The sequence below is a fragment of the Parasteatoda tepidariorum genome, unplaced genomic scaffold (genome assembly GCF_982258835.1).
Source record: "Parasteatoda tepidariorum strain Cologne lab strain unplaced genomic scaffold, Ptep-v5.0 scaffold_58, whole genome shotgun sequence".
NCBI lineage: Eukaryota > Metazoa > Arthropoda > Arachnida > Araneae > Theridiidae > Parasteatoda > Parasteatoda tepidariorum.
In genome coordinates, this window is record NW_028257417.1 from 122,751 (window position 1) to 146,091 (window position 23,341).

General features: G+C 30.6%; 1 protein-coding gene across 20 annotated transcripts in view; it reads right to left on the minus strand.

Moving 5' to 3' along the window:
* Positions 1-770: 770 nt before the first annotated feature.
* LOC147800818 (uncharacterized) overlaps positions 771-23,341 on the minus strand; it is a 77,072-nt gene continuing 54,501 nt past the window's right edge. For all 20 annotated transcript variants that reach the window (XM_087156431.1, XM_087156429.1, XM_087156430.1 and 17 more), the window contains one exon: positions 771-1,534. The gene's annotated coding sequence lies outside the window, so the exon portion shown is untranslated. The remainder of the gene's footprint in view (positions 1,535-23,341) is intronic.

The window sequence follows — 23,341 nt, forward strand, 5'->3', positions numbered from 1 at the left end:
TGCAAATTTTTCACATTTGATGTGTTCGACAGAGCAAGTAACTCCACTTATCGGTAGCATTTAAATTTATTTCATATAAATAAAAATACTTTTTCATACATTATTAGTGGCCAATTCATTACCACACTCCCCAATTTTTTATGTATATTAATTGTCACTTCAAAAGTTATATCTTGGCAAAAAAAAACAGCAATGCAAAAATATAGATTTTGTTCCATTTATATTTCAAGCGTTTTTCATCAAATATTTAAATACTTATGTAAAAAATAATCTTTTTTTTATCAAAACAGATTTTAAGAATAACAGGTTTAAATTTAGAAAACTGTATTTTCAATTGAAATCACAAAACAGAAGCAGATTACATTAGTCTAATTATAAATTCGTAGCAAGTAATATGTATGCATATACGTATAGTATATATGCATATACAGATGTGCAAAAAACTACATTTTTGTACTTAATTACAACTACTTTATTATAAATATAGTTAACTACAAAAACTTATTTTTAGAAAATATAGCCATTACTTTCCTATCTTTAGAAGACGGACTTTGCTGGAGAACTTAAATCACACACTTGTTGAAAATGGTTTTGAATAAGGAAATTGTTTATTTAAACATGAATTATTATGAAATATTTATTCATGTTTACAGGAGCGAGTATGTAATTCTAAACCATTTTTAACAAATTACTTTAACCTTTAGCTTTATGTATTTCTCAACAGTATTTAAGAAACAGTAAAAAATCATAAATTATTTTCAATTTTGATAGGTATTTAATGCTTTTTTATTTACTCTAAAATACAAAGTGATTAAAAAATTACAGAAAATGTATATATTCCCTTCTATTGAATTAACATCAATGCTTCAGAAATGTACATTCACATATAATTTTAAACAGAACAATAATTTTATTTTTAAAAGTGAGACAAAAATAATTATGCATTAAATAGAAATGATTTTTCATGTAAAAAAAAAATCAACATAATGTTCTGAGAAGAAACTCTACAACATAGGAATTCAAATTAGCATTTGGTGGTTGTATAATGTCAAGGAGAAAAATATTTTTTTGACATAACAAGGTTTTCAACATATTGAGTGTATACTGTAATACACAATTCTCATTGCATCCTGCTATATTTAAGTAAAAGCTTAATCCTTAATTAGAAAATAGTCTTTGATTGTTGAATTATTTTCCTTCTATGCATTTTTTAAGAGATATGTCTTAACAAAACAAAAATAAATTATATAAAAGCTGACTTTTTTTCATAAGAATTTGCAAAATCAACAATCCTGCTCATAAGTCAAACATTTTAAAAAGGTAGACATTTCTTTATATTGCGGACAATTTTAGTTACAATAACCAGATATTATAATAATAATTTTTATTTTTATCCAACTTTTATCTGGGGTAGAAAATTCTTCATTGATGATACCACTACAATTCATTTATCAGTAAAAAAAATTGTGACAATTTATTACAAGTTTCCAGCCAACATTAGCCTCTATAAGTACGTCTTAGTATAAAACAGGACCTAGAATAAAACAACATATATTTACATATACATAATCGCATATATTTGATAAACAGATTAAAACTACATCTACTAATCAATAAACGCTATCTAAATTAATTTGATTTAAATTGTTCGATTTTAAATATCAATGAAATTTTCTTTCAAAGAACTAAGCTTGATAAAAAAAACTTGTTTAAAGAATGAGAAAATAGATATATAGTTTTTTTTTAATTAGGAGCAGAAAATTGTTTTAATCATTTATGTACTTCAATATCAAATTTATCTTCGAAGGGATAGCATAGAACAATTTTAAACTATAGCTATATCAGATAATGGACATAAAGAACATATAGAAATTATGTTATACCAATTAGTGCAAAGCAACTCGTTAAACCTATATATTAAATAGAAAGATCTAATGAAAAAAATATACATGCTTCAAATTGTCTGATCCAATTTTATAAAAATTTTTTTTGGTCCTATTTTATACTTTTTACATATGCTGTACTCTTACTTACCACTAAAAAATAAATAAAAAGGTAAAAATAAAAATTATAAAAAGAAAATGTATCATTTCTTGAAGATACATGTTAAGGGAAAGCTGTTATTTTATAGAATATATATCCAAGGTACTTAATTCACTTTATATACAAGCTTACTACTATTTCACTGCAACTGTTTCAGTTTAAATAAATTTCAATTTAGAATTTAATGCTACTGTATTTAATTAAAAACTTCTTAAATTTAGAAAATATGTCCAATAGTACGTTAGTAGACCTATTTGATTGAAACACTGATAAGTATTGAACAATAGAAGCTAGCACTTGACTTGAAGAAAAGCCACAGTTTAGGGAAACATAACTTTTATTGAAGAACACAACGATTTTGTGTCACTTTGATGATTGTTCTCTCTCTAAAAATTAAATATTGTACCCTCTTTCCCTGCCTAAGACCTGTTTTTATCCTTCCTCTCGGCAACGACGTTAGATATATGTTACGGTAAATGACCGAAGTCGCGAAAATGTCGACATTCACCGGTGAATGTCAACAATCACATAGTCGCTTTGGTGAATGTCCGAAATATTTATTACATTCGATTTGATATGAATTTATTCGTGGATATATTTATATTTATTCGATATTTTAATACTTACTGACGATAGATCAGAAGAAACATCAGTGTGTGGAGTATCGGACCATACATTTACATTTGCTCGGTATACCCTACACTGATGTTTTATTAAGGTTAAGTGCCACTGCCCGGTATACCCGACACTGATGTTTTTTTAAAGTCAAGTGCCATTGCCCGGTATATATTTGCCCGATACTCCAAACACTGATGTTTCTTCTAATCTATCGTCAGTAAGTATTAAAATACAGAGTAAATATAAATATATCAAATAAATATAATAATATCAACGAATAAATTATTATGAAATTGGATATAACAAATATTTCGGATATTCACCAAAGCGACTATGTGATTGTTGACATACACCGGTGAGGGTCCGAATGTACAAGAATGTAATGAAATATTCGATCTTTCACTTACGTATTTGGTGTTTGTCGACATTCACCAGTAAAAGTCAACACCCACCTTTTTCGGCCATTCGCCGTAACATATATATAAAAGAATGCATCAACGTGACACATAAAAAAAAGCAAGATACTAAAAGAAAGAGCCAGAACAGATTTAAAAAGACATATTGTTACCTCAAAAGGCATAATATAAAATTTATCATTTAATTCAGTCAATTGAGCATAAAAATATTATACAATCGTATAAACTTAAAATACAATATTCTGTTAATCTTTAAAGACATTCTAATTTATAAAATTTGCAACACAAGAAAGATTTTTTTTTTTAGAGTAGCTGACTCAATTTTAACTGTTAAGTCTTTAAGATGATTTTGATGTGCAAGACATTCCAAAGATTAATATTTTTCAGAAATATTATTTCAATGCCCAGCACTTTTGGCAACATATGGCACGTGACAGGCACTATTGTTTATTTCTGTTTTGTAGGTCCCATTAAGGTGGATCAACGTCAACCCTAAAAGGACAGATAGATTACATCTATGCACTAAGCTGGATTCGAACCCAGTACCTTCCAGGTACAAGACCAACTACAGCGTGGTCAGCACTTTAAAAAACATAAAACACCATATTTGAATTTAAAAAACATAAAACACCATATTTGAATTAATTGTATTAATTTATTAACACAGAAACTGTTCTACACGAACAGTTTCTGTGTTAATAAATTCGATTAAAAGCACAATAAAATTGGACATATATCCAAATTTTAGTACAGTATTTATTTCAAATTAATGCTTGAAATTGGTTAGGATCAGTGACTTACATTTTGTACCAATATGATATTTAAACATAAAATGCCAATTCTATACGTGTAATTATATTCTTCTCAACAAAAACTACAAATTCAATAGTATACAAATCTTATTTTCTGTTTTAAATTAATTATAATAAAAAAAAAAAAAGTTGTGTTACCTGCAATAGTAGGTAAAAAAGAAACGAAACTTGATTTACAGCATTTTTGAAAACAATTTACAAAAATAGCACCTTTTTTTAAATTAACTTTTATTTAGTACGCACTTAAGTACATTAATATTGATAAAAATGATCCAGAAATTAAGCATTCAATGTACTTTTTATTCCCATTTAAATTATAATTGATTTAAAGAAGAAAGAATACAGTTTTCCACTTGATTAAAAGAACAAAGCACTATTAATTCAGGTTATAAAGTAGCAGTAAAGCATAAACAAATAATTCATATAATGAGGCTTAAACGGTTTAACTCTATTTAAGTTGATTTGAAATGAGGTCAGGAATCTCCAAAGACAGTATTTGGCCGCTTTTAATCAAATAGTAAAGAAATAGAATAAAAATGCCCTTTTAACACGAAAAAGACAGTCTTACAGTAACAATATTTTACGAAATCAGACGCAAAAATGCACTTTCTTTGAGTAAACCAACCTAATTTTTTTTAGTGATGTAGATGTCTGACCCCCAAGATATTGGGGGCAGCCGGAACTCTGGAAGTACGGTTCCAATGGTTTGGACAGAAGATAATTCCAAAATTTGGATCCCTTCATGTTAAATTTTTTTTGTTGAGTACTTTTTAAACGAATTGAAAAATTTTTGTTCACAATAGTAAAATTCCTTTATTTAAATTTAATTCCACTCAAAATATATCTTGTAGTAAAGGATATTTTTTTTTAATTTAATGTAAGTCTTAAAATTTTAGATTTGTATAGTAGATATTTTTTTTTATATCATTTTAAAGAATGCAATTTTAAATAGCAAAATTTCAGTAAAATCGGTCAATTAGTGAAAAGTTAAATTTTGAAAAAAAATTTCTACCTTGCAGTTCAATTTTTCGACTATTATTAAATAAAATAATTAGCATTTACTATAAGTTATATTTTGCATAGAATTTTCTTTTGGATAAACGATCTTTATAACTGAGAGCAAAAATTTTTCAAATTCTTTTTATAAGTTTTCGCGATATGGTGAAATACACACAAAGTAAAATTTACATTAATTGTTCTAAACTTTGGACAGCTCTCTTGACGAAACTATTGGGACATTACCTCCCAGAACTACAACGTACTGCTGTGCTAGTTTTGGAGCTCCGTCTTTCGATAGCGCTATGCATACTCTCCAGAAAAACTTTAGTTAAATAGCAGATATATGAGAACGATAAAGTGTAAGCTCGATCACATTTTCATTATTTATTCATTTTGTACACGAAACTAGCACTAATGTAATATATTAAACTTTTTTTAAATGAAAATGTATAATCCAAAAAGCAGAGCCGTTTAGCAGAGCCGCTTCATTAGGGGGCTCTTTATGAGTAATTTCAAAGAAAAAATTTAACTTTTGAATAATTTTTATTTTACGAAAGTAAAACATTGATACATTATTATAAAAGCTTTATTTACATTATTTTCATCAAAAGTTTAAGGTAGCAATACTTTTTACGCGCTTTGAGAGAATAAGTCTTCTATCACATTGCTAAAATCAATTTCCTGCACATCATTTTCAATGCTCATGATGACTAATTTTTTCTTAAGTAATTTTTTAGTTCATTTTTAATCAAGTTCAGAATGGAGAATAAACGTGCTCCGCTACATATAGTTACCATGAGTGACAATTGTCCAATGCCACGCTTGAAAAAAATATGATAACGTCAATGTATGGAAAAGTGTCTTCGAGATTGTTGTTTTTTACTATTTTATGCATCTATTCCAAATTTATCTAATTTATTCTCCTAGGCCAAATCATGCTTGAAATGTTTTAATTATAGCTCTTACTGCTTTTCGTTTATAATACTGGCTTAAAATGTTCAAAATTTATAACGGTGAAGCGTTAGTTCCTTGGACTTTATTTTTTATTCCATTATGCGATCTTTCACTAAGAAAGACACTTGATTTCAAACACAGAACACATTTCGCATGCTAAACTATCTTGAAAATATTGTAAAAGAAATTAAAAAAAATAATATAATAAAAATAAACTATTTTTCCCTGGATTTAATTTTTCGGGAATTTTCGAGATTTTAAGCATTATTTGAAATTCCCCGAATAAAAAAAATTATTTTTACTCATAGGATCCTTTAATATATCGAAAAACACATTTAATAAATAATATAATGCAAAATAAACAAAAGAAAATTTTTTTTAAAAAATAACCTCTGCCGAGGTTCGAACCCGCACCCTTTCGCTTAAAGCGTCAGTCACTGGACCACGTTTATATGGTCATCGTCTTCGTCAGTCACTTAGTCGTTGGACCACGTTTATGTGGTCATCGGGCTACTACATAGATTCAAGTACCTTCTCCCGTTTACCATCTCCCAAATTTCCATTTAATAATAAAGGGAGTTCGATTGACTTGAAATTTGAACCTTTTTCCCGCCATTTTATTTTATTTTTTTATTCCATTATGCGTTCTTTCACCAAGAAAGACACTTGATTTTCAGCATGGAACACATTTAGAATGCTAAACTATCGTGAAAATATTGTAAAAGGAGTTTAAAAAAATAATATAATAAAAATAAACAATTTTTCCGGGATTTTTCCAGTTTTTAAGCATTATTTGAAATTTTTCGAATAAGAAAAAATTATTTTTTACATATAGGATCCTTTAATATATCGAAAAACACAATCAATAAATAATATAATGGAAAAAAAGAAAGGAAAAAAATATAAAAAATTAGAAAAATTTACCTCTGCCGGGGCTCGAACCTGCACCCCCTCGCTTGAGGCGTAAGTCACTAGCACGCGGTCTTATCCGTTGAACCACGTTTATACGGAGATCGGGTTAATACATAGATTCAAGTACCCTCTTCTGGTTTGCTAAACAAAATACATAAGGGGCGTTTGCGGACCCCCTAATAGGTCTAAAAAAATTTTCTTGGTAGGGTGGTGCGGCTCATAGAGGACAACTTTCCATCCGAATTTGAAAATTATAACTTCATATTAAAGGGAGTTAGACGGACTTGAAATTTGAACCTTTTTCTCGCCATTTCATTTTATTTCATTATTTATTCCTTTATGCGTTCTTTCAAAAAGAAAGACGCTAGATTTTAAACATAGAACACATTTCGGATGCTAAACTTTCGTGAAAATATTGTAAAAGGTGAAAAAAAAATATTTTAATATAAATAAACTAATTATACGGGATTTTTCCAGTTTTTAAGCATTATTTGAAAGTTTTCGAATAAGAAAAAATTATTTTTTACATATAGGATCCTTTAATATATCAAAAAACACATTAAATAAATAATATAATGGAAAAAAAGAAAAGAAAAAAATGTAAAAAATTTGAAAAATTGATCTCTGCCGGGGTTCGAACCTGCACCTCTTCACTTGAGGCGTAAGTCACTAGCACGCGGTCTTATCCGTTGAACCACAATTATACGGGGATCGGGTTACTACATAGATTCAAGTGCAATCTTCCGGTTTTCTAAACAAAATTCATAAGGGGCGTTTGCGGACCACCTAATAGGTCTATAAAAAATTTTCTTTGTAGGGTGGTGCGGCTCTTAGAGGACAACTTTCCGTCCGAATTTGAAAATTATAACTTCATATTAAAGGGAGTTAGACGGACTTGAAATTTGAACCTTTTTCCCGCCATTTTATTTTATTTTATTATTTATTCCTTTATGCGTTCTTTCAAAAAGAAAGACGCTAGATTTTAAACATAGAACACATTTCGGATGCTAAACTTTCGTGAAAATATTGTAAAAGGTGTAAAAAAAAATATTATAATAAAAATAAACTAATTATACGGGATTTTTCCAGTTTTTCAGCATTATTTGAAATTTTTCGAATAAGAAAAAATTATTTTTTACATTTAGGATCCTTTAATATATCGAAAAACACATTAAATAAATAATATAATGGAAAAAAAGAAAAGAAAAAAATGTAAAAAATTAGAAAAATTGACCTCTGCCGGGGGTCGAACCTGCACCCCTTCGCTTGAGGCGTAAGTCACTAGCACGCGGTCTTATCCGTTGAACCACGTTTATACGGAGATCGGGTTAATACATAGATTCAAGTACCCTCTTCCGGTTTGCTAAACAAAATACATAAGGGGCGTTTGCGGACCCCCTAATAGGTCTATAAAAAATTTTCTTTGTAGGGTGGTGCGGCTCATAGAGGACAACTTTCCGTCCGAATTTGAAAATTATAACTTCATATTAAAGGGAGTTAGACGGACTTGAAATTTGAACCTTTTTCCCGCCATTTTATTTTATTTTATTATTTATTCCTTTATGCGTTCTTTCAAAAAGAAAGACGCTAGATTTTAAACATAGAACACATTTCGGATGCTAAACTTTCGTGAAAATATAGTAAAAGGTGTAAAAAAAAAATATTATAATATAAATAAACTAATTATACGGGATTTTTCCAGTTTTTAAGCATTATTTGAAATTTTTCGAATAAGAAAAAATTATTTTTTACATATATGATCCTCTAATATATCGAAAAACACATTAAATAAATAATATAATGGAAAAAAAGAAAAGAAAAAAATGTAAAAAATTAAAAAAATTGACCTCTGCCGGAGTTCGAACCTGCACCCCTTCGCTTGAGGCGTAAGTCACTAGCACGCGGTCTTATCCGTTGAACCACGTTTATACGGAGATCGGGTTAATACATAGATTCAAGTACCCTCTTCCGGTTTGCAAAACAAAATACATAAGGGAAGTTTGCAGACCCCCTAATAGGTCTATAAAAAATTTTCTTTGTAGGGTGGTGCGGCTCATAGAGGACAACTTTCCGTCCGAATTTGAAAATTATAACTTCATATTAAAGGGAGTTAGACGGACTTGAAATTTGAACCTTTTTCCCGCCATTTTATTTTATTTTATTATTTATTCCTTTATGCGTTCTTTCAAATAGAAAGACGCTAGATTTTAAACATAGAACACATTTCGGATGCTTAACTTTCGTGAAAATATTGTAAAAGGTGTAAAAAAAAATATTATAATAAAAATAAACTAATTATACGGGATTTTTCCAGTTTTTCAGCATTATTTGAAATTTTTCGAATAAGAAAAAATTATTTTTTACATATAGGATCCTTTAATATATCGAAAAACACATTAAATAAATAATATAATGGAAAAAAAGAAAAGAAAAAAATGTAAAAAATTAGAAAAATTGACCTCTGCCGGGGTTCGAACCTGCACCCCTTCGCTTGAGGCGTAAGTCACTAGCACGCGGTCTTATCCGTTGAACCACGTTAATACGGGGATCTGGTTAATACATAGATTCAAGTACCCTCTTCCGGTTTGCAAAACAAAATACATAAGGGAAGTTTGCGGACCCCCTAATAGGTCTATAAAAAAATTTTTTTGTAGGGTGGTGCGGCTCATAGAGGACAACTTTCCGTCCGAATTTGAAAATTATAACTTCATATTAAAGGGAGTTAGACGGACTTGAAATTTGAACCTTTTTCCCGCCATTTTATTTTATTTTATTATTTATTCATTTATGCGTTCTTTCAAAACGAAAGACGCTAGATTTTAAAAATAGAACACATTTCGGATGCTAAACTTTCGTGAAAATATTGTAAAAGGTGTAAAAAAAATATTATCATATAAATAAACTAATTATACGGGATTTTTCCAGTTTTTAAGCATTATTTGAAATTTTTCGAATAAGAAAAAATTGTTTTTTACATATAGGATACTTTAATATATCGAAAAACACATTAAATAAATAATATAATGTAAAAAAAGAAAAGAAAAAAATGTAAAAAATCAGAAAAATTGACCTCTGCCGGGGTTCGAACCTGCACCCCTTCGCTTGAGGCGTAAGTCCCTAGCACGCGGTCTTATCCGTTGAACCACGTTTATACGGGTATCGGGTTACTACATAGATTCAAGTACCCTCTTCCGGTTTGCAGAACAAATTACATAAGGGGCGTATGCGGACCCCCTAATAGGTCTATAAAAAATTTTTTTTGTAGGGTGGTGCGGCTCATAGAGGACAACTTTCCGTCCGAATTTGAAAATTATAACTTCATATTAAAGGGAGTTAGACGGACTTGAAATTTGAACCTTTTTCCCGCCATTTTATTTTATTTTATTATTTATTCCTTTATGCGTTCTTTCAAAAAGAAAGACGCTAGATTTTAAACATAGAACACATTTCGGATGCTAAACTTTCGTGAAAATATTGTAAAGTTGTAAAAAAAAATATTACAATATAAATAAACTAATTATACGGGATTTTTCAAGTTTTTAAGCATTATTTGAAATTTTTCGAATAAGAAAAAATTATTTTTTACATATAGGATCCTTTAATATATCGAAAAACACATTAAATAAATAACATAAAGGAAAAAAAGAAAAGAAAAAAATGTAAAAAATTAGAAAAATTGACCTCTGCCGGGGTTCGAACCTGCACCCCTTCGCTTGAGGAGTAAGTCACTAGCACGCGGTCTTATCCGTTGAACCACGTTTATACGGGGATCGGGTTACTACATAGATTCAAGTACCCTCTTCCGGTTTGAAAACAAAATACATAAGGGGCGTTTGCGGACCCCCTAATAGGACTATAAAAAATTTTCTTTGTAGGGTGGGGCGGCTCATAGAGGACAACTTTCCGTCCGAATTTGAAAATTATAACTTCATATTAAAGGGAGTTAGACCGACTTGAAATTTGAACCTTTTTCCCGCCATTTTATTTTATTTTATTATTTATTCCTTTATGCGTTCTTTCAGAAAGAAAGACGCTAGATTTTAAACATAGAACACATTTCGGATGCTAAACTTTCGTGAAAATATTGTAAAAGGTGTAAAAAAAATATTATAATATAAATAAACTAATTATACGGGATTTTTGCAGTTTTTAAGCATTATTTGAAATTTTTCGAATAAGAAAAAATTATTTTTTCCATATAGGATCCTTTATATATATCGATAAACACATTAAATAAATAATATAATGGAAAAAAAGAAAAGAAAAAAAATGTAAAAAATTAGAAAAAATGACCTTTGCCGGGGTTCGAACCTGCACCCCTTCGCTTGAGGCGTAAGTTACTAGCACGCGGTCTTATCCGTTGAACCACGTTTATACGGGATCGGGTTACTACATAGATTCAAGTACCCTCTTCCGGTTTGCTAAACAAAATACATAGGGGGCGTTTGCGAACCCCCTAATAGGTTTATAAAAAATTTTCTTTGTAGGGTGGTGCGGCTCATAGAGGACAACTTTCCGTCCGAATTTGAAAATTATAACTTTATATTAAAGGGAGGTAGACGAACTTGAAATTTGAACCTTTTTCCCGATATTTTATTTTATTTTATTATTTATTCCTTTATGCGGTCTTTCAAAAAGAAAGACGCTAGATTTTAAACATAGAACACATTTCGGATGCTAAACTTTCGTGAAAATATTGTAAAAGGTGTAAAAAAAATATTATAATATAAATAAACTAATTATACGGGATTTTTCCAGTTTTTAAGCATTATTTGAAATTTTTCGAATAAGAAAAAATTATTTTTTACATATAGAATCCTTTAATATATCGAAAAACACATTAAATAAATAATATAATGGAAAAATAGAAAAGAAAAAAATGTAAAAAATTAGAAAAATTGACCTCTGCCGGGGTTCGAACCAGCACCCCTTCGCTTGAGGCGCAAGTCCCTAGCACGCGGTCTTATCCGTTGAACCACGTTTATACGGGGATCGGGTTACTACATAGATTCAAGTACCCTCTTCCGGTTTGCTAAACAAAATACATAAGGGGCGTTTGCGGACCACCTAATAGGTCTATAAAACATTTTCTTTGTAGGGTGGTGCGGCTCAAAGAGGACAACTTTCCGTCCGAATTTGAAAATTATAACTTCATATTAAAGGGAGTTAGACGGACTTGAAATTTGAACCTTTTTTAAGCCATTTTATTTTATTTTATTATTTATTCCTTTATGCGTTCTTTCAAAAAGAAAGACGCTAGATTTTAAACATATAACACATTTCGGATGCTAAACTTTCGTGAAAATATTGTAAAAGGTGTAAAAAAAATATTATAATATAAATAAAATAATTATACGGGATTTTTCCAGTTTTTAAGCATTATTTGAAATTTTTCGAATAAGAAAAAATTATTTTTTACGTATAGGATCCCTTAATATATCGAAAAACACATTAAATAAATAATATAATGGAAAAAAAGAAAAGAAAAAAAAGAAAAAAATTAGAAAAGTTGACCTCTGCCGGGGTTCGAACCTGCACCCCTTCGCTTGAGGCGTAAGTCACTAGCACGCGGTCTTATCCGTTGAACCACGTTTATACGCGGATCGTGTTACTACATAGAATCAAGTACCCTCTTCCGGTTTGCTAAAGAAAATACATAAGGGGCGTTTGCGGACCCCCTAATAGGTCTATAAAAAATTTTCTTTGTAGGGTGGTGCGGCTCATAGAGGACAACTTTCCGTCTGAATTTGAAAATTATAACTTTATATTAAAGGGAGTTAGACGAACTTGAAATTTGAACCTTTTTCCCGATATTTTATTTTATTTTATTATTTATTCCTTTATGCGGTCTTTCAAAAAGAAAGACGCTAGATTTTAAACATAGAACACATTTCGGATGCTAAACTTTCGTGAAAATATTGTAAAAGGTGTAAAAAAAATATTATAATATAAATAAACTAATTATACGGGATTTTTCCAGTTTTTAAGCATTATTTGAAATTTTTCGAATAAGAAAAAATTATTTTTTACATATAGAATCCTTTAATATATCGAAAAACACATTAAATAAATAATATAATGGAAAAATAGAAAAGAAAAAAAATGTAAAAAATTAGAAAAATTGACCTCTGCCGGGGTTCGAACCAGCACCCCTTCGCTTGAGGCGCAAGTCCCTAGCACGCGGTCTTATCCGTTGAACCACGTTTATACGGGGATCGGGTTACTACATAGATTCAAGTACCCTCTTCCGGTTTGCTAAACAAAATACATAAGGGGCGTTTGCGGACCACCTAATAGGTCTATAAAACATTTTCTTTGTAGGGTGGTGCGGCTCATAGAGGACAACTTTCCGTCCGAATTTGAAAATTATAACTTCATATTAAAGGGAGTTAGACGGACTTGAAATTTGAACCTTTTTTAAGCCATTTTATTTTATTTTATTATTTATTCCTTTATGCGTTCTTTCAAAAAGAAAGACGCTAGATTTTAAACATATAACACATTTCGGATGCTAAACTTTCGTGAAAATATTGTAAAAGGTGTAAAAAAAAATATTATAATATAAATAAAATAATTATACGGGATTTTTCCAGTTTTTAAGCATTATTTGAAATTTTTCGAATAAGAAAAAATTATTTTTTACGTATAGGATCCCTTAATATATCGAAAAACACATTAAATAAATAATATAATGGAAAAAAAGAAAAGAAAAAAAAGAAAAAAATTAGAAAAGTTGACCTCTGCCGGGGTTCGGACCTGCACCCCTTCGCTTGAGGCGTAAGTCACTAGCACGCGGTCTTATCCGTTGAACCACGTTTATACGCGGATCGTGTTACTACATAGAATCAAGTACCCTCTTCCGGTTTGCTAAAGAAAATACATAAGGGGCGTTTGCGGACCCCCTAATAGGACTATAAAAAATTTTCTTTGTAGGGTGGTGCGGCTCATAGAGGGCAACTTTCCGTCCGAATTTGAAAATTATAACATCATATTAAAGGGAGTTAGACGGACTTGAAATTTGAAACTTTTTCCCGCCATTTTATTTTATTTATTATTTATTCCTTTATGTGTTCTTTCAAAAAGAAAGACGCTAGATTTTAAACATAGAACACATTTCGGTTGCTAAACTTACGTGAAAATATTGTAAAAGGTGTAAAAAAAATATTATAATATAAATAAACTAATTATACGGGATTTTTCCAGTTTTTAAGCATTATTTGAAATTTTTCGAATAAGGAAAAATTATTTTTTACATATAGGATCCTTTAATATATCGAAAAACACATTAAATAAATAATATAATGGAAAAAAAGAAAAAAAAATGTAAAAAATTTGAAAAATAGACCTCTGCCGGGGTTCGACCCTGCACCCCTTCGCTTGAGGCGTAAATAACTAGCACGCGGTCTTATCCGTTGAACCACGTTTATACGGAGATCGGACTACTACATAGATTCAAGTACCCTCTTCCGGTTTGCTAAAGAAAATACATAAGGGGCGTTTGCGGACCCCCTAATAGGACTATAAAAAATTTTCTTTGTAGGGTGGTGCGGCTCATAGAGGGCAACTTTCCGTCCGAATTTGAAAATTATAACTTCATATTAAAGGGAGTTAGACGGACTTGAAATTTGAACCTTTTTCCCGCCATTTTATTTTATTTATTATTTATTCCTTTATGCGTTCTGTCAAAAAGAAAGACGCTAGATTTTAAACATAGAACACATTTCGGATGCTAAACTTTCGTGAAAATATTGTAAAAGGAGTAAAAAAAAATTATAATATAAATAAACTAATTATACGGGATTTTTCCAGTTTTTAAGCGTTATTTGAAATTTTTCGAATAAGAAAAAATTATTTTTTACATATAGGATCCTTTAATATATCGAAAAACACATTCAATAAATAATATAATGGAAAAAAAGAAAAGAAAAAAATGTAAATAATTAGAAAAATTGACCTCTGCCGGGGTTCGAACCTGCAACCCTTCGCTTGAGGCGTAGGTCAATAGCACGCGGTCTTATCCGTTGAACCACGTTTATACGGGGATCGATTTACTACATAGATTCATGTACCCTCTTCCGGTTTGCTAAACAAAATACATAAGGGGCGTTTGCGGACCCCCTAATAGGTCTATAAAAAATTTTCATTGTAGGGTGGTGCGGCTCATAGAGGACAACTTTCCGTCCGAATTTGAAAATTATAATATCATATTAAAGGGAGTTAGACGGACTTCAAATTTGAAACTTTTTCCCGCCATTTTATTTTATTTTAATATTTATTCCTTTATGTGTTCTTTCAAAAAGAAAGACGCTAGATTTTAAACATAGAACACATTTCGGTTGCTAAACTTTCGTGAAAATATTGTAAAAGGTGTAAAAAAAATATTATAATATAAATAAACTAATTATACGGGATTTTTCCAGTTTTTAAGCATTATTTGAAATTTTTCGAATAAGAAAAAATTATTTTTTACATATAGGATCCTTTAATATATCGAAAAACACATTAAATAAATAATATAATGGAGAAAAAGAAAAGAAAAAAATGTAAAAAATTTGAAAAATAGACCTCTGCCGGGGTTCGAACCTGCACCCCTTCGCTTGAGGCGTAAGTCACTAGCACGCAGTCTTATCCGTTGAACCACGTTTATACGGGGATCGGGTTACTACATAGATTCAAGTACCCTCTTCCGGTTTGCTAAACAAAATACATAAGGGGCGTTTGCGGACCCCCTAATAGGTCTATAAAAAATTTTCTTTGTAGGGTGGTGCGGCTCATAGAGGACAACTTTCCGATCGAATTTGAAAATTATAACTTCATATTAAAGGGAGTTAGACGGTCTTGAAATTTGAACATTTTCCCCGCCATTTTATTTTATTTTATTATTTATTCCTTTATGCGTTCTTTCAAAAAGAAAGACGCTAGATTTTAAACATAGAACACATTTCGGATGCTAAACTTTCGTGAAAATATTGTAAAAGGTGTAAAAAAAAAATATTATAATATAAATAAACTAATTTTCCGGGATTTTTCCAGTTTTTAAGCATTATTTGAAATTTTTCGAACAAGAAAAAATTATTTTTTACATATAGGATCCTTTAATATATCGAAAAACACATTAAATAAATAATATAATGGAAAAAAAGAAAAGAAAAAAATGTAAAAAATTAGAAAAATTGACCTCTTCCGGGGTTCGACCCTGCACCCCTTCGCTTGAGGCGTAAATAACTAGCACGCTGTCCTATCCGTTGAACCACGTTTATACGGAGATCGGGCTACTACATAGATTCAAGTACCCTCTTCCGGTTTGCTAAAGAAAATACATAAGGGGCGTTTGCGGACCCCCTAATAGGACTATAAAAAATTTTCTTTGTAGGGTGGTGCGGCTCATAGAGGGCAACTTTCCGTCCGAATTTGAAAATTATAACTTCATATTAAAGGGAGTTAGACGGACTTGAAATTTAAACCTTTTTCCCGCCATTTTATTTTATTTATTATTTATTCCTTTATGCGTTCTTTCAAAAAGAAAGACGCTAGATTTTAAACATAGAACTCATTTCGGATGCTAAACTTTCGTGAAAATATTGTAAAAGGAGTAAAAAAAAATTATAATATAAATAAACTAATTATGCGGGATTTTTCCAGTTTTTAAGCATTATTTGAAATTTTTCGAATAAGAAAAAATTATTTTTTACATATAGGATCCTTTAATATATCGAAAAACACATTCAATAAATAATATAATGGAAAAAAAGAAAAAAAAATGTAAAAAATTTGAAAAATAGACCTCTGCCGGGGTTCGAACCTGCACCCCTTCGCTTGAGGCGTAAGTCACTAGCACGCAGTCTTATCCGTTGAACCACGTTTATACGGGGATCGATTTACTACATAGATTCATGTACCCTCTTCCGGTTTGCTAAACAAAATACATAAGGGGCGTTTGCGGACCCCCTAATAGGTCTATAAAAAATTTTCATTGTAGGGTGGTGCGGCTCATAGAGGACAACTTTCCGTCCGAATTTGAAAATTATAACATCATATTAAAGGGAGTTAGACGGACTTGAAATTTGAAACTTTTTCCCGCCATTTTTTTTTATTTTATTATTTATTCCTTTATGTGTTCTTTCAAAAAGAAAGACGCTAGATTTTAAACATAGAACACATTTCGGTTGCTAAACTTTCGTGAAAATATTGTAAAAGGTGTAAAAAAAATATTATAATATAAATAAACTAATTATACGGGATTTTTCCAGTTTTTAAGCATTATTTGAAATTTTTCGAACAAGAAAAAATTATTTTTTACATATAGGATCCTTTAATATATCGAAAAACACATTAAATAAATAATATAATGGAAAAAAAAAAAAGAAAAAAATGTAAAAAATTAGAAAAATTGACCTCTTCCGGGGTTCGAACCTGCACCCCTTCGCTTGAGGCGTAAATAACTAGCACGCGGTCTTATCCGTTGAACCACGTTTATACGGAGATCGGGCTACTACATAGATTCAAGTACCCTCTTCCGGTTTGCTAAAGAAAATACGTAAGGGGCGTTTGCGGACCCCCTAATAGGACTATAAAAAATTTTCTTTGTAGGGTGGTGCGGCTCATAGAGGGCAACTTTCCGTCCGAATTTGAAAATTATAACTTCATATTAAAGGGAGTTAGACGGACTTGAAATTTGAACCTTTTTCCCGCCATTTTATTTTATTTATTATTTATTCCTTTATGCGTTCTTTCAAAAAGAAAGACGCTAGATTTTAAACATAGAACTCATTTCGGATGCTAAACTTTCGTGAAAATATTGTAAAAGGAGTAAAAAAAAATTATAATATAAATAAACTAATTATGCGGGATTTTTCCAGTTTTTAAGCATTATTTGAAATTTTTCGAATAAGAAAAAATTATTTTTTACATATAGGATCCTTTAATATATCGAAAAACACATTCAATAAATAATATAATGGAAAAAAAGAAAAGAAAAAAATGTAAATAATTAGAAAAATTGACCTCTGCCGGGGTTCGAACCTGCAACCCTTCGCTTGAGGCGTAAGTCACTAGCACGCGGTCTTATCCGTTGAACCACGTTTATACGGGGATCGATTTACTACATAGATTCATGTACCCTCTTCCGGTTTGCTAAACAAAATACATAAGGGGCGTTTGCGGACCCCCTAATAGGTCTATAAAAAATTTTCATTGTAGGGTGGTGCGGCTCATAGAGGACAACTTTCCGTCCGAATTTGAAAATTATAACATCATATTAAAGGGAGTTAGACGGACTTGAAATTTGAAACTTTTTCCCGCCATTTTTTTTTATTTTATTATTTATTCCTTTATGTGTTCTTTCAAAAAGAAAGACGCTAGATTTTAAACATAGAACACATTTCGGTTGCTAAACTTTCGTGAAAATATTGTAAAAGGTGTAAAAAAAATATTATAATATAAATAAACTAATTATACGGGATTTTTCCAGTTTTTAAGCATTATTTGAAATTTTTCGAATAAAAAAAAATTATTTTTTACATATAGGATCCTTTAATATATCGAAAAACACATTAAATAAATAATATAATGGAGAAAAAGAAAAGAAAAAAATGTTAAAAATTTGAAAAATAGACCTCTGCCGGGGTTCGAACCTGCACCCCTTCGCTTGAGGCGTAAGTCACTAGCACGCCGTCTTATCCGTTGAACCACGTTTATACGGGGATCGGGTTACTACATAGATTCAAGTAACCTCTTCCGGTTTGCTAAACAAAATACATAAGGGGCGATTGCGGACCCCCTAATAGGTCTATAAAAAATTTTCTTTGTAGGTTGGTGCGGCTCATAGAGGACAACTTTCCGACCGAATTTGAAAATTATAACTTCATATTAAAGGGAGTTAGACGGTCTTGAAATTTGAACATTTTTCCCGCCATTTTATTTTATTTTAATATTTATTCCTTTATGCGTTCTTTCAAAAAGAAAGACGCTAGATTTTAAACATAGAACACATTTCGGATGCTAAACTTTCGTGAAAATATTGTAAAAGGAGTAAAAAAGAATTATAATGTAAATAAACTAATTATACGGGATTTTTCCAGTTTTTAAGCATTATTTGAAATTTTTCGAATAAGAAAAAATTATTTTTTACATATAGGATCCTTTACTATATCGAAAAACACATTAAATAAATAATATAATGAAAAAAAAGAAAAGAAAAAAACGTAGAAAATTAGAAAAATAGACCTCTGCCGGGGTTCGAACCTGCACCCCTTCGCTTGAGGCGTAAGTCACTAGCACGCGGTCTTATCCGTTGAACAAGGTTTATACGGGGATCGATTTACTACATAGATTCATGTAGCCTCTTCCGGTTTGCTAAACAAAATACATAAGGGGCGTTTGCGGACCCCCTAATAGGTCTATAAAAAATTTTCATTGTAGGATGGTGCGGCTCATAGAGGACAACTTTCCGTCCGAATTTGAAAATTATAACATCATATTAAAGGGAGTTAGACGGAATTGAAATTTGAACCTTTTTCCCGCCATTTTATTTTATTTTATTATTTATTCCTTTATGTGTTCTTTCAAAAAGAAAGACGCTAGATTTTAATCATAGAACACATTTCGGATGCTAAACTTTCGTGAAAATATTGTAAAAGGTGTAAAAAAATATTATAATATAAATAAACTAATTATACGGGATTTTTCCAGTTTTTAAGCGTTATTTGAAATTTTTCGAATAAGAAAAAATTATTTTTTACATATAGGATCCTTTAATATATCGAAAAACTCATTCAATAAATAATATAATGGAAAAAAAGAAAAGAAAAAAATGTAAATAATTAGAAAAATTGACCTCTGCCGGGGTTCGAACCTGCAACCCTTCGCTTGAGGCGTAAGTCACTAGCACGCGGTCTTATCCGTTGAACCACGTTTATACGGGGAGCGATTTACTACATAGATTCATGTACCCTCTTCCTGTTTGCTAAACAAAATACATAAGGGGCGTTTGCGGACCCCCTAATAGGTCTATAAAAAATTTTCTTTGTAGGGTGGTGCGGACATTGTAGGTGCGGACCTTTGTAGGGTGGTGTCATAGAGGACAACTTTCCGACCGAATTTGAAAATTATAACTTCATATTAAAGGGAGTTAGACGGTCTTGAAATTTGAACATTTTTCCCGCCATTTTATTTTATTTTATTATTTATTCCTTAATGCGTTCTTTCAAAAAGAAAGAGGCTAGATTTTAAACATAGAACACATTTCGGATGCTAAACTTTCGTGAAAATATTGTAAAAGGTGTAAAAAAATATTATAATATAAATAAACTAATTTTCCGGGATTTTTCCAGTTTTTAAGCATTATTTGAAATTTTTCGAACAAGAAAAAATTATTTTTTACATATAGGATCCTTTAATATATCGAAAAACACATTAAATAAATAATATAATGGAAAAAAAGAAAAGAAAAAAATGTAAATAATTAGAAAAATTGACCTCTGCCGGGGTTCGAACCTGCAACCCTTCGCTTGAGGCGTAGGTCAATAGCACGCGGTCTTATCCGTTGAACCACGTTTATACGGGGATCGATTTACTACATAGATTCATGTACCCTCTTCCGGTTTGCTAAACAAAATACATAAGGGGCGTTTGCGGACCCCCTAATAGGTCTATAAAAAATTTTCATTGTAGGGTGGTGCGGCTCATAGAGGACAACTTTCCGTCCGAATTTGAAAATTATAACATCATATTAAAGGGAGTTAGACGGACTTGAAATTTGAAACTTTTTCCCGCCATTTTTTTTTATTTTATTATTTATTCCTTTATGTGTTCTTTCAAAAAGAAAGACGCTAGATTTTAAACATAGAACACATTTCGGTTGCTAAACTTTCGTGAAAATATTGTAAAAGGTGTAAAAAAAATATTATAATATAAATAAACTAATTATACGGGATTTTTCCAGTTTTTAAGCATTATTTGAAATTTTTCGAATAAGAAAAAATTATTTTTTACATATAGGATCCTTTAATATATCGAAAAACACATTAAATAAATAATATAATGGAGAAAAAGAAAAGAAAAAAATGTTAAAAATTTGAAAAATAGACCTCTGCCGGGGTTCGAACCTGCACCCCTTCGCTTGAGGCGTAAGTCACTAGCACGCCGTCTTATCCGTTGAACCACGTTTATACGGGGATAGGGTTACTACATAGATTCAAGTAACCTCTTCCGGTTTGCTAAACAAAATACATAAGGGGCGATTGCGGACCCCCTAATAGGTCTATAAAAAATTTTCTTTGTAGGGTGATGCGGCTCATAGAGGACAACTTTCCGACCGAATTTGAAAATTATAACTTCATATTAAAGGGAGTTAGACGGTCTTGCAATTTGAACATTTTTCCCGCCATTTTATTTTATTTTATTATTTATTCCTTTATGCGTTCTTTCAAAAAGAAAGAGGCTAGATTTTAAACATAGAACACATTTCGGATGCTAAACTTTCGTGAAAATATTGTAAAAGGTGTAAAAAAATATTATAATATAAATAAACTAATTTTCCGGGATTTTTCCAGTTTTTAAGCATTATTTGAAATTTTTCGAACAAGAAAAAATTATTTTTTACATATAGGATCCTTTAATATATCGAAAAACACATTAAATAAATAATATAATGGAAAAAAAGAAAAGAAAAAAATGTAAAAAATTAGAAAAATTGACCTCTTCCGGGGTTCGACCCTGCACCCCTTCGCTTGAGGCGTAAATAACTAGCACGCGGTCTTATCCGTTGAACCACGTTTATACGGAGATCGGGCTACTACATAGATTCAAGTACCCTCTTCCGGTTTGCTAAAGAAAATACATAAGGGGCGTTTGCGGACCTCCTAATAGGTCTATAAAAAATTTTCTTTGTAGGGTGGTGCGGCTCATAGAGGACAACTTTCCGTCCGAATTTGAAAATTATAACTTCATATTAAAGGGAGTTAGACGGACTTGAAATTTGAACCTTTTTCCCGCCATTTTAGTTTATTTATTATTTATTCCTTTATGCGTTCTTTCAAAAAGAAAGACGCTAGATTTTAAACATAGAACACATTTCGGATGCTAAACTTTCGTGAAAATATTGTAAAAGGAGTAAAAAAAAAAATTATAATATAAATAAACTAATTATACGGAATTTTTCCAGTTTTTAAGCATTATTTGAAATTTTTCGAATAAGAAAAAATCATTTTTTACATATAGGATCCTTTAATATGTCGAAAAACACATTAAATAAATAATATAATGGAAAAAAAGAAAAGAAAAAAAAGGAAAAAATTAGAAAAATAGACCTCTGCCGGGGTTCGAACCTGCAACCCTTCGCTTGAGGCGTAGGTCAATAGCACGCGGTCTTATCCGTTGAACCACGTTTATACGGGGATCGATTTACTACATAGATTCATGTACCCTCTTCCGGTTTGCTGAACAAAATACATAAGGGGCGTTTGCGGACCCCCTAATAGGTCTATAAAAAATTTTCTTTGTAGGGTGGTGCGGCTCATAGAGGACAACTTTCCGACCGAATTTGAAAATTATAACTTCATATTAAAGGGAGTTAGACGGTCTCGAAATTTGAACATTTTTCCCGCCATTTTATTTTATTTTATTATTTATTCCTTTATGCGTTCTTTCAAAAAGAAAGACGCTAGATTTTAAACATAGAACACATTTCGGATGCTAAACTTTCGTGAAAATATTGGTATAATATTTTTTTTTACACCTTTTAGGTGTAAAAAAAAAATATTATAATATAAATAAACTAATTTTCCGGGATTTTTCCAGTTTTTAAGCATTATTTGAAATTTTTCGAACAAGAAAAAATTATTTTTTACATATAGGATCCTTTAATATATCGAAAAACACATTAAATAAATAATATAATGGAAAAAAAGTAAAGAAAAAAATGTAAAAAATTAGAAAAATTGACCTCTTCCGGGGTTCGACCCTGCACCCCTTCGCTTGAGGCGTAAATAACTAGCACGCGGTCTTATCCGTTGAACCACGTTTATACGGAGATCGGGCTACTACATAGATTCAAGTACCCTCTTCCGGTTTGCTAAAGAAAATACATAAGGGGCGTTTGCGGACCCCCTAATAGGTCTATAAAAAATTTTCTTTGTAGGGTGGTGCGGCTCATAGAGGACAACTTTCCGACCGAATTTGAAAATTATAACTTCATATTAAAGGGATTTTGACGGACTTGAAATTTGAACCTTTTTCCCGCCATTTTATTTTATTTATTATTTATTCCTTTATGCGTTCTTTCAAAAAGAAAGACGCTAGATTTTAAACATAGAACACATTTCGAATGCTAAACTTTCGTGAAAATATTGTAAAATGTGCAAAAAAAATATTATAATATAAATAAACTAATTATACGGGATTTTTCAAGTTTTTAAGCATTATTTGAAATTTTCGAATAAGAAAAAATTATTTTTTACATATAGGATCCTTTAATATATCGAAAAACACATTAAATAAATAATATAATGAAAAAAAAGAAAAGAAAAAAACGTAAAAAATTTGAAAAATAGACCCCTGCCGGGGTTCGAACCTGCACCCCTTCGCTTG